Here is a 12,128-nt window from a genome sequence, read left to right on the forward strand (position 1 = left end):
TGAAGGGGAGACAAATTGGTTAAATAATTATGTCTTTTTTTTTTGCGATCCTCACTAATATTATATGCATAAAGTTTGAAGGATAAATTATTTGCCAGACATGTTTAGTGATGACATTTAGAGATTGCATATACTAGCTAATACATACCAACTAAAATGCTCCAAATGATTATATGCCTCAGAAGGACAATGTAATAAAAATAAGTCTTGGGCATGCTAGAAGCATGATAAACCAATCGATTCTATAAAATGAAAATTTCTTGAAAAAAAGGATAAAGAAATGAATATGGTCACATGCTAAAAGAGGCGGGTACTCATGAAGAGACCCAATGCATAACTTTTGATAAAACCCCCAGAAGAGGTTTAGGTACCTGAAATTATGAATATAATGAGATATCTCAATTAGTTGTGTCATAACCAAAGATGATGGATCTGACAAAAGGAAATATTATGGAAAAATAAAAATTTTGAATGAAAATATACTTGAAAGCATTAAGATGAGAACATGTCATCAAAATAAATAAACGTTTTATTATAACTTATGAAATGTATCTCGGACATGAAGTCCAAACATATGATATAAATTGTACTGTTAGCATAAAAGTGGAAAAATACAAGTCATAATATATAAAATTTACTCGTAACACAAATTTTACAACACTTGTATTTGGTTATGAAGAATGATTAATTTGTTGTGGATGCAATAGTCCGGCACAAATAAAATTATTTTTTAGGTCTAGTGAATTTGTATTCAACTGATATAAATTATTTGATAATATTGATGCCTAAAGCATAAAACTTGACTTTCATGAGAAAATCATTAAATGTGGATATGATTTTGTTCAGAGTTTTATTAATTAATGTATTTATACATATAAGTTATTATCGTCATTGTTGATATTAATGTATCAAATATCATTGGAGTTCTGAAGAATTTTCAAGAGCAATAATTATTCGATAGATAAACTTTACAATGAAAGTATATTTAAAAATTAAATTGTCTCAACCTATAGATCGAACATTCAATAATAACAAATGGTCATACAATGATGTTATAAAATAATGGCCTCGAAATATCAATTCTTTATGTGTCCAATACACTCATTGTATTGGTAATAGTGAATGATACAATACATCATGCTTTATAAAGTTGTTGGCAACATTTAATGAATAAAAATGCAATTGAATTTTATTGTTATTACACATCAACAAAATTTATTGTATATGTTGATGATTTACTATTGATAAATAATATTGAATGTCTTAATATTGAGTTATAAAATGATGTTCAAATAAGGGGAGCAAAAAATGTACTGTTGTAACACCCCTCATCCGATGCGAAGAATAATCGAGAATTCAATTAGGCACTCCCTATCGCTACATTTGAGAAGTTAATTTTCAGCATTGGGTTGCGTCATTTCAAAGATCTTAAGTGATGCTTACATGAAGAGGAGTAAATTAGCACTTCATTTTTCTTTTAAGGTTGTGACATAATGTGTGTCAAATGATTATGTACTCTCTTTTTTTCTTCATTAAGTTTTTGTTCCACAAGGTTTTTCCTTTTAAGGTTTTTAATGAGGCATATCATTTATACAATGAATATCAAAGGGGGAGGGTTATGAATGCTATTAAGTGGATGTTTATTATAATCAATTTTTACCTTTCATCTTCTTTAACTCTTCACATTTCATCTCCTTGTAACCCCTTTTTATTTATGTATTAGAAAATGAGGAGTTTAATCTCCTATATATATATAGGAGTATACTACTTGGAATGATGATGAAAAGAAGAAAATACAATAAAATCCTCTTTATTCAATTTATTATTTTTGTATTCTTTGCATTATTATTATTTTATAACACAAATGAGGTTTTAGCTAAAATGGTAATGTTGTGATTTTAGAGATGATAATGTCTTAAGTTCAAATTCCAATGTAAACATTTTATATAAAAAATAAAATACCCTTATAATAACTTTTTTTTAATAATCTCATTACAAATTGTGATACTATCAATTCCTCCCCAACCCATAAATATAAAGTTAATGTACTTTAATGCATTTGAACTTATATCTTCTTACAACAATGCCCATACTAATCAAACTAAAATCAATCGGCAATGCCTTTGTAATAATATTTATATTAAGTATTTATAAATATCAATAGAGTCGTTTTGTAAAACTAATTTTAAATTAATATTACGTATTTATATTCGGCTAAAACTAAAAGAACGAATAATTATTATTTTCTTTGGTGAATTAAACTTTCTTTCGGAGAAAGGTTTATAAGCAATCGAGGGCCAAGTATCGTACAAATGTACAATTAATATAAGACAAATTGCACATAAATACAATTAGTACAAGAGAAGATTCATCAAGCTTGAAAATCAATTTTTGAGAGAAAAAGCAACTTCACTTGAATCAGATCATTGCCTATAGAGATGAAAGAAGGGCGGAAACCCATGGAGCCCTGTCATGCTCTCGCCTCTCTTGCAATGGAATCGCGTCCACTAACCTAAAACAATAAATGTTAAAAGCTCAAGCAAATAATGCAATCCCAGGATGCCCAAACATAATCACATACTGGATCCAAATCCTTCAAACAACGTCGTCGTTGAATCGTATGAACATAGGGACAAAGCTTGCACTGAGGCAGAAAAAACCCACCACGTGTGTCCATAGCCACCGCCAAAAACGAGTTCCTAATAACTCGGGATGAAGTCCCCAAAGACTGAGAGAACCTGAGTCACCAAGAACTTCAGAAATATACGTTGATAGATGCATGATACCAAATCGTGGCCACCTCATAGGCAATTTCTATCCTGAGATCCTTGTCACATCACGCTAGAAAAATGGCCGAAGAACAACATCAAAGTGGCCAGGACGCGAGGGAGGATGACAACTGGCTGTTCAACGTCCAAACAGTTAGCCACCCTGAAGTTACCAAGGAGCTCTAAACTTAAAAGCTTAGCCCCGCCGTTCGAGACTTCCTACTGGAGATCTAATCGGTGATTTCCTTCAAAAGGGTAAGGAGGTTCAAAAGAAATTTGAGTATCAATGGGAGAGCTCAGACCGAATATGTAAAGCTAGAGCCGTCTAAAAGGAAAGAGGGGATTGAAGCGGTTCAAAAGGTGAAAAAAAAATTGAGTTCCTGGCACTAAAGAATGCCTTTGGTCAAGCTCCTCCTATTCAACCCCAGAAATTTTCGCCTTCTTACCATGGCATTGCTTTCTATTATCTCTATCGACCATCTTCCTTAAATACGCATAACTTTCCTTCAATATTACTTCCATATGTTAAACATTTCGTCGAAGTCCATATTGAAAGTGTCGTTTCCAGATTCTAGCATGGCGTTCAACATCCAGATGGTGATCATCACCAGCTCCATCAACAATGAAATCAATGCAAATGCAAATGTTAGCAAGGATGGCTGTTGGGAAATAAGTGAAGGTAGAGAAAGAGCGGTTTTGAGCATTTTCATTTAAGATTATGGCTAGAAGTTAGATCAAAGTAAAGTTTACAATTAACTAAAATTCAATAATTTATAAAATTATAATAAATTCAATATTTATTTATTTTTAATTTGACATGTAGTCTACACGTATTCTAAAAACTAGAATATCGATAATGACAAAAAGAGAGAGAAAAATAGAACACAGATTTTACGTGAAAACCCCTTTTAGGAAAAAATCACGGATAGTGGAGAAGAAAATTTACTATGTCGAATTCGAATGATACAAAAGGAGAAACGACTACGTCAATTTATATGTTTGTAAAACCATATTCTAATCAAAGTCAAATAGAAGTAATACAGTAAGGTTAAAACACATTATTCTAATCAACATCAAATAGAGGAAGCATACTTTCTATACGGATTTCACTTTTGCAGCCTGTACTGTACCGCAGGGGCCACCCTAAGTTGCAATCCCAACACAGTATCTTGCTTATTGGGAGATCTACAATGGGCTGTATCATTCGTCCTTATAGATCTCCTATCTTGTCACTTATATTTTTATTTAACAAGAATTTAAGTCACATATCTTTTAACACGTACAAAATATACTTTTTAGGAATTAAATTTAAAATTGTGCTAATTTTAAAATTAAGTTTAATAAGTAACTTGGTTTAGGAAACAACTCCAGCAAAAACTCATGATTTGTTAGTAGTAACAGTAATACTAAAAATAAACACATGCAAACCTGTTAAATCTTCACTTTCTTCTTTTGAAAGCATCCAATCAACAGAGTTTCTGCGTTAACATTTAAAAGGAGAGAAGCCAACCTTGTTATTACCGAGATCAAAGCTAACACATATCCCTTACTGCTGCACGTTGACGATAATAGACAACGACAACAATGTTAGAGCGAACGCTAGGCAAAACGTTCCCTCCGAGTCCACAGGTACCAAATAATTTTTAGCCGGTAAATCCAGTGACCTTCCACTACCAAAAATGAACGACACCGTTGGCACGCTAACCTCACTCATGGAAGAGAAATCGTAACACGTGTTGAACAATGCCACCCCACTGGTGATCGGCAAGTCCTGAGCTAATTTCACGAATGCGTCTCGGAGCGCGTTGTATGCTTGAGTTTGCAACCGAGTTATTGCAGTCCCGCAATCTAGCCAGGGATTTAAATTGCGGTCGCGGTCACATTTTCGGTCACATCGCGTTTATCGCGGTCGCGGACATAACGAGCGTTATTGCGGTCACTGCGAGTATCGCGGTCGTGAATTTTTTTAAAACTCGCACAACTTATTGTAAAACATAGTAATTATAATTATAATTATAAAAAAATCACTTTTAATGAGTTTTAGAGTGTTTTCTAACACTTATGAACTAAGTGTAAAACATAGTAATTTTTCTTATTATGCAAACCAAATTATATTTAGAAATCATTTTTTTTTACTTTCTCTCTAATATGAGTTTATAAACATTTGGGTCATGCAAGATTCTTCTTTAAATTTTTGGGCTCTTTCATTTATTGTTTCTAAATAAAATGAGCGTTTTTTCTCTTTTAGTCCTCTGCTTGTCCAATCATTTATTGTGTTCTATTTACTTAATACTATTTTTATTTATAAGCTAACTAAACATCTTCATTTTCGATTTCTTTCAAAAGGAGTGTTTTTGTTTCTTTCTCTTAGATATGTTTTACTTTTTTTTACTTGTTACAATTAGATTCTTAAATTGCTTAACATTTATATTTGAAGGTACCATTTCATTGGAAATTCCATAAATCCTTTTCTAGATTCTTGTGGACAAACATGTACTTTATCAACAAACATATGATAAAATTTACGTGTTTCAAATATTTTAATTTTAATATATGAATGTTTGTTCATAGATAACAAAAACTTAAGGGACTTGAGGGAAAATTAACTATAAAGACTTTATTACATGTCATATTAAAATTGTGTCGAGAGATTTCTATATATATTTAAATTTAATAAAGAAATTTTTAATAATTGTTTTAAGAAAATTTTAACAATTTAATGATTTACTTTATTAAAAAATTTATAGAAACTTTATGGTTACCATTTCTCAATAAAAGCACAATTCACTTGGCTCTTTTCTAGTGGATAAAATGGACGGTGGCTGCAAATTGACAGAAACTTTATGGTTACCAACTTACCATTTCTCAATAAAAGCACAATTTACATGGCTATTTTCTAGTGGTTAAAACGGACGGTGGCTGCCCCTAATTAATGAGTAAAACAAGAACCAAAGAAAAAACAAAACAGAACAGCATGTCATAAGCCATAAAGCCATAAACCAAAACAAAAACAGAAAAATTAAAATCAAATGAAACGATTCTATTCCCTAACCCTAACTAGTAGCCTCCAAGGCTCCAACTCTAAACTTCAACCTCATCAGACTATCAACAAAAATGGCCGAATATGTTGCCTCTACTGCTGTTGAAAGTGTGAAAAACCAGGTAAAGGAATACTAGCTTAGAAGGGCTGATAAAGAACTGGAAGAAACCTAGAACTTCGAGGAGGAAATAGATGGGGTCCGTCAAGCGGTTCAAATGGTGTCCTCAATTCTAAAGAACATATTTGCACTGCAGATTCAAGACAAACAAGCAAAAATCAAGACAAAATTTCAGGTACTACTTACTTGAAAATTATCAATCTCTAAATGTGCAAGTAATTAGGGCAGGGTTTGCGTTTTAGATTCAAGTCCTCGGCTCCTTGCTTTCATCTGCTGGTTGTTGTTTGCCGAAATATAAGAAATAGAATTTCATATTTTCTATTGCTTTTGAGTTTTGATTACTTTTTTCTGTTTATTTGGACTTCTTTTTACTTTTTTTGATTGAAAGCTCTCTAATTTTGCAGGTTTTTGTTTAGAGGGGATGACTTTTTTTTTTAATTTACTATAACGGAAAATAACGGGAGTAACGACCCATTATTGCCGCAATTGGCCGTTACCCATTAAATTGCGGCCGCGATCCACCGCTATTGGTGTGACTCCGCTTCACACCGCTATTTTCAGCAAAAGCAGTTTCGGACGGTGCCGCTACCGCTATATAACGGCCACTATTCTGATATCGGACCGCTATTTAAATCCCTGAATCTAGCATTACTCCTCTGTTTCCTGAATCGTCCATATCAAAGAGGCCCGACGGGAGTTGAACTGGTTGGCCACCCACACTAAAATCTGTCAGACGAACGTAATAAAACGTATCCACCTTTTGGTTCCTTATTAGTGAAGCAATCACTGAGTCAGCCGGTAACCCAGAGTTGAAATCCAGAGTCGACGAGCTAGCCGAATCACGATCCACCAAGCAATAAAAGAACGACGTGGCTTTAATCTGTGATGTTAAGGAGAAGGAACCATCGCCGAGTCCTAGCAATCCTGCAGCTCCAGCAAACAAGCCTATGTTGTATTGACCACAACCCAAAGCAATGTTATTGACTTCACCGGAGTTTCCAAACGACAACGTTTCAGTGACGAACTCTCCCATTGTATAAGACCCATCTCCATACAAGACATGGTAGAGACATTTCCCACTATCGCAAGAGGAAACATCAAGAGAGGAACACTGCCTGGACACACAAGAAAGCGGGATATAAGTGGAGGAAGTAGAATGGTTAAATATAGGGTCGGATTGTTGGTAGCAGTCCTTACCAGGGATTTAAATAGTGGTCTGATATCAGAATAGCGGCCGTTAAATAGCGGTAGCGGCGCCGTCTGAAATCGCTTTTGCTAAAAATAGCGGTGTGAAGCGGAGTCACACCAATAGCGGTGGATCGCGGCTGCAATTTAACGGGTAACGGCCAATTGAGGCAATAACGGGCTGCTATTCCCGTTATTTTTCGTTACAGTAAATTAAAAAAAAAAGTCATCCCCTCTAAACAAAAACCTGCAAAATCAGAGAGCTTTCAATCAAAAAAAGTAAAAAGAAGTCCAAATAAACAGAAAAAAGTAATCAAAACTCAAAAGAAATAGAAAATATGAAATTATATTTCTTATATTTCGGCAAACAACAACCAGCAGATGAGAGCAAGGAGCCGAGGACTTGAATCTGAAAAGCAAACCATGCGCTAATCACTTGCACATTCAAAGATTGATAATTTTTAAGTAAGTAGTACCTGAAATTTTGTCTTGATTTTTGCTTGTTTGTCTTGAATCTGCAGTGCAAATATGTTCTTTAGAATTGATGACACCATTTGAACTGCTTGATGGACGCCATCTATTTCCTCTTCGAAGTTCTAGGTTTCTTCCAGTTCTTTCTCAGCCCTTCTAAGCCAGTATTCCTTTACCTGGTTTTTCACACTTTCAACAACAGTAGAGGCAACATATTTGACCATTTTTGTTGATAGTCTAATGAGTTTGAAGTTTAGAGTTGGAGCCTTGGAGGCAACTGGTTAGGGTTAGGGAATAGAATCGTTTCATTTGATTTTAATTTTTCTGTTTTTGTTTTGGTTTATGGCTTTATGGCTTATGGCATGCTGCTCTGTTTTGTTTTTTCTTTGGTTCTTGTTTTACTCATTAATTAGGGGCAGCCACCGTCCGTTTTAATCACTAGAAAATAGCCATGTAAATTGTGCTTTTATTGAGAAATGGTAAGTTGGTAACCATAAAGTTTCTGTCAATTTGCAGCCACCGTCCATTTTATCCACTAGAAAAGAGCCAAGTAAAATGTGCTTTTATTGAGAAATGGTAACCATAAAGTTTCTATAAATTTTTTAATAAAGTAAATCACTAAATTGTTAAAAATTTTCTTAAAACAATTATTAAAAAATTTCTTTATTAAATTTAAATATATATAGAAATCTCTGGACACAATTTTTAATATGACATGTAATAAAGTCTTTATAGTTAATTTTCCCTTAAGTCCCTTAAGTTTTTGTTATCTATGAACAAACATTCATATATTAAAAATTAAAAATATTTGAAACACGAAATTTTATCATATGTTTGTTGATAAAGTAAATGTTTGTCCACAAGAATCTAGAAAAGGATTTATGGAATTTCCAATGAAATGGTACCTTCAAATATAAATGTTAAGCAATTTAAGAATCTAATTGTAACAAGTTAAAAAAAAAGTAAAACATATCTAAGAAAAAGAAACAAAACACTCCTTTTGAAAGAAATCGAAAATGAAGATGTTTAGTTAGCTTATAAATAAAAAATAGTTTTAAGTAAATAGAACACAATAAATGATTGGACAAGCCGAGGACTAAAAGAGAAAAAACGCTCATTTTATTTAGAAACAATAAATGAAAGAGCCCAAAATTTAAAGAAGAATCTTGCATGACCCAAATATTTATAAACTCATATTAGAGAGAAAAAAAAGAAGAAGAAGCTTTAGAAAGGCTTCTCATTTATTAGCAAAATTAACACAATAAAGAAAAAAAACTTTAGATTTAACTTAAGAGAGTAAAAAAAATGATTTCTAAATATAACTTAGTTTGCATAATAAGAAAAATTACTATGTTTTACACTTAGTTCATAAGTGTTAGAAAACACTCTAAAAATCATTAAAAGTGATTTTTTATAATTATAATTGTAATTACTATGTTTTTCAATAAGTTGTGCGAATTTTAAAAAAATTCACGATCGCGATACTCGCAGTGACCGCAATAGCGTCCGTTATATCCGCGACAACGATAAACGCGACCGCGACGGTAATTTAAATCCCTGGTCCTTACAGGGCTCACATTGGATCCAATTAATATCACTTCCGGAATCGAGAACCATATAGAATTGTACCCGGTCTACCGACTTCGACCTGGGAAAAGTACTCCCCACTTCCTAGGCTTGTCCCGAAAATGATGGGGGTAGAAAGCTCGTAGGGTAGGATCTGGGATTTCTGGACCCCATTGAGAGCGAGGAGGAGTTTGGTAGTGAGTGAGTGGAATCGGGCAAAGTCACGATGAAGCCGGGATAGAACAAGGGATTTATAGTCGGTATGGTCAGTTTTGTGAAGAGACGCTCGAGAGTGAAGTGGAATAGAAAAAACACAAGCAGGAGGAGAAGAAGAGTTGGAGTGAAGGAGTTGGCTTTGGGAAGTAGCGAAGGGTTTAAAAGACAGTGGATCCAAAGAAAGAATATCTTCAGCTTGTTTAAGAGAAGAAGAGATATCAAGTGTGGTTGTTTGCGGAGGAGGAGGAGGAGGAGAAAGAGAGGAAGCAAACAACACATGAGAAAAGAAGAATGAAAGTGGAAAAATGAAAGGGGAAAGCTTTAAAGAAGCTGCCATTTTTGTTTTTTGGAAATGTTGATGTAGAGGGGAAATTTGGAAGTGAAAGGGATGAGCAATCGTAAGTAGGCTTCTATTTTTTATTTTTTGGTTCAAAAGAGTATGCCACTCTCATGATTCGTGAACATCAAGCTATATAGTTGTCGGCAAACTTCAGAAGCTAATAAGCTGAGATTTTTTTATTGAAATGATAAAATTGAATTTCATATTTTATGTAAAGTTTACTTTTGTATTAATATAATTTATTAATTTTGTACAACAACATATATTTTTAATGTTTCTTAATTAGATTAGTGTCTACAGTAATTTAGTTAAAGTTTTAAATATAGTATGAATGCCATTAATTTTAGCGAGGTAATGTATTTCATCCAACCTATAACAGCTTACCGCATGATCTTTGCCCCTTCAATATTATTGCAATTAAATACATGGTAACCAACATCTTTGCGTGATGTTTCGGTCCCTTCACCAATAAAAGAGAAAACACGTTGAACCTGTAGCTTTTTAGGTGGTGGAAATAAAGAATCTTTTAAAACAACTAAATAAAAATTCAATGGCTTCTAAGACGCAATTGAGAGGATGGATTGGTATGCACAAAAATTGAATTCCAAAAGCTTAATGTCGTGGAAATGGATGAATTTCCCCCTACACATGGTAAAATGCAAAATTCGACCCTTTTTATTTTTCCATTTTAAATTTTTTTTGGAGTTTTTAAAATAAAAAGTTTAAGAAAATTATCTCTGTTCTTAGTCAATCTATAAATAAACTTAACCGTTTTACCTACCTTTTGTCAATTTATCATTTACTTTTTTTTTCCATGTAACCGTTACTTTGAAGGCAATATAAATAACATGCAATATTATAGCCTTCTAAAAAGTACCAAATCATCATTCTTCTCACTCGTTAGCTAAGTATTTTCTCTTAAGTATTTTTGTTCATACTCTTATACTTGTAACAAAAGAATTTGTTGAATCTTGAGGGATACGTTGTGAGAGAAATGTTCTTAAAGATGATATCCAACATGCCTCAAGTTTAGACATTTTATTTTCCAGTTTTCCTTAAAATTATTCAGCAATGAGTTCATGTCTAGAAATGATTCTATTTAGTAATGACTTGATAATTATGAATGTTCATGGTAACCACCTCTCTTTCTTGGGAATCTACTCGATGCATTTACCAACAATCTTAAGGATATTTCACATATTGTTCACATCGTTACTACTGCTAATGGTGTTCCTTGTGCCACTGCTACCAATATTGGTGTTTCACATATTGCCAATGTTCCTTGCTATTTTATATGTCAACTTGTTGGAAGGCAACACAAAAACATGTATGAAAAAAATATGATCATAAACTCTAAACTAATAATCTTACCTTTGAGATCAAAAAGGAAACTATATTCTCTATGGCAAACCAAGCCATTAGGAACCTAAGTGTAGAAATCAAAAAGGGAGGAATGATAATACCACTAAGTCAAATGCTAATTTGGTCAAAGTAGATGACATAATTGATGTGATCATTTTTTAGGTCAATATTTGACTAAAATAAAATAGTGGGTGATAGACTCTTGTACCACTAGGCACATTTGCGACAACTAAAATGTCTTTTTGTCCTACTCCGAAGTGGAGGAAGGAAAAGAAATTGTTTATCTTTGAGACTCATGAATTGCACAAGTGCTTGGAAAATGCAAGATTCTGCTCAAGCATACATTTGGAAAGATCTTATCCTTGAATGAGGTGCTTCATGTTCCTAATTTTAAAACAAATTTGGTTCCTATCAAATTATTAGGAAAGTTGGACTGAAAGTTTCTTTTGAATCTGATAAGGTTGTGATGACTAAAAATTAAGTCTTTTGTGGGGGGAAAGAGTTATTGTAACCATGAATTATTTATCTTGTTTGTTTATGAAATAATTAATGGCAATGACAGTTCTTTTACTTACTTGATTGACTCTTATGATTTATGGCGTGCTAGATTAGGACATGTGAGGTTTTCCTATGTTAAAAAGATTTTCTTCCTTCGCACAATGGTGGATTTCGATGCAAATAATGGTTGCCTCCTTTGTTAGAATCATAAATTAAGATATGATATAAAGCTTAAGAAATCATAAACCAGGATCTGTCATGTCAAATCATCAAGAACAAAACAAGAATAAACTAGATGCGGAAGTGTACCTGAATCCGTGAATTTCTTGAAGTTTTTCCGGATCTTGGGGATTTGATCTACCAAATTAGCACACAAGAAATTCAAAGAATTTTTTCTCTCTTTTTCCTAAGGATGGGATATTAGAAACGTTATCTTGTGTGTAATTTGGGGACCATAACCCTAATATATATAACTTTGACACATTAGCCCTAATTCCTAATTAGCCCATCATTAATTAGAAATTGATTCAAACTTAATTACTAGAGTATCTACACATATTTGAC

The 12,128-nt window shown here is 33.1% G+C and overlaps 1 pseudogene; it reads right to left on the minus strand.

Moving 5' to 3' along the window:
* Positions 1-4,251: 4,251 nt before the first annotated feature.
* Positions 4,252-9,701, minus strand: LOC105793597 (protein ASPARTIC PROTEASE IN GUARD CELL 1-like; annotated as a pseudogene).
* Positions 9,702-12,128: the final 2,427 nt, after the last annotated feature.

This window comes from Gossypium raimondii, chromosome 8, assembly GCF_025698545.1.
Source record: "Gossypium raimondii isolate GPD5lz chromosome 8, ASM2569854v1, whole genome shotgun sequence".
Lineage (NCBI taxonomy): Eukaryota > Viridiplantae > Streptophyta > Magnoliopsida > Malvales > Malvaceae > Gossypium > Gossypium raimondii.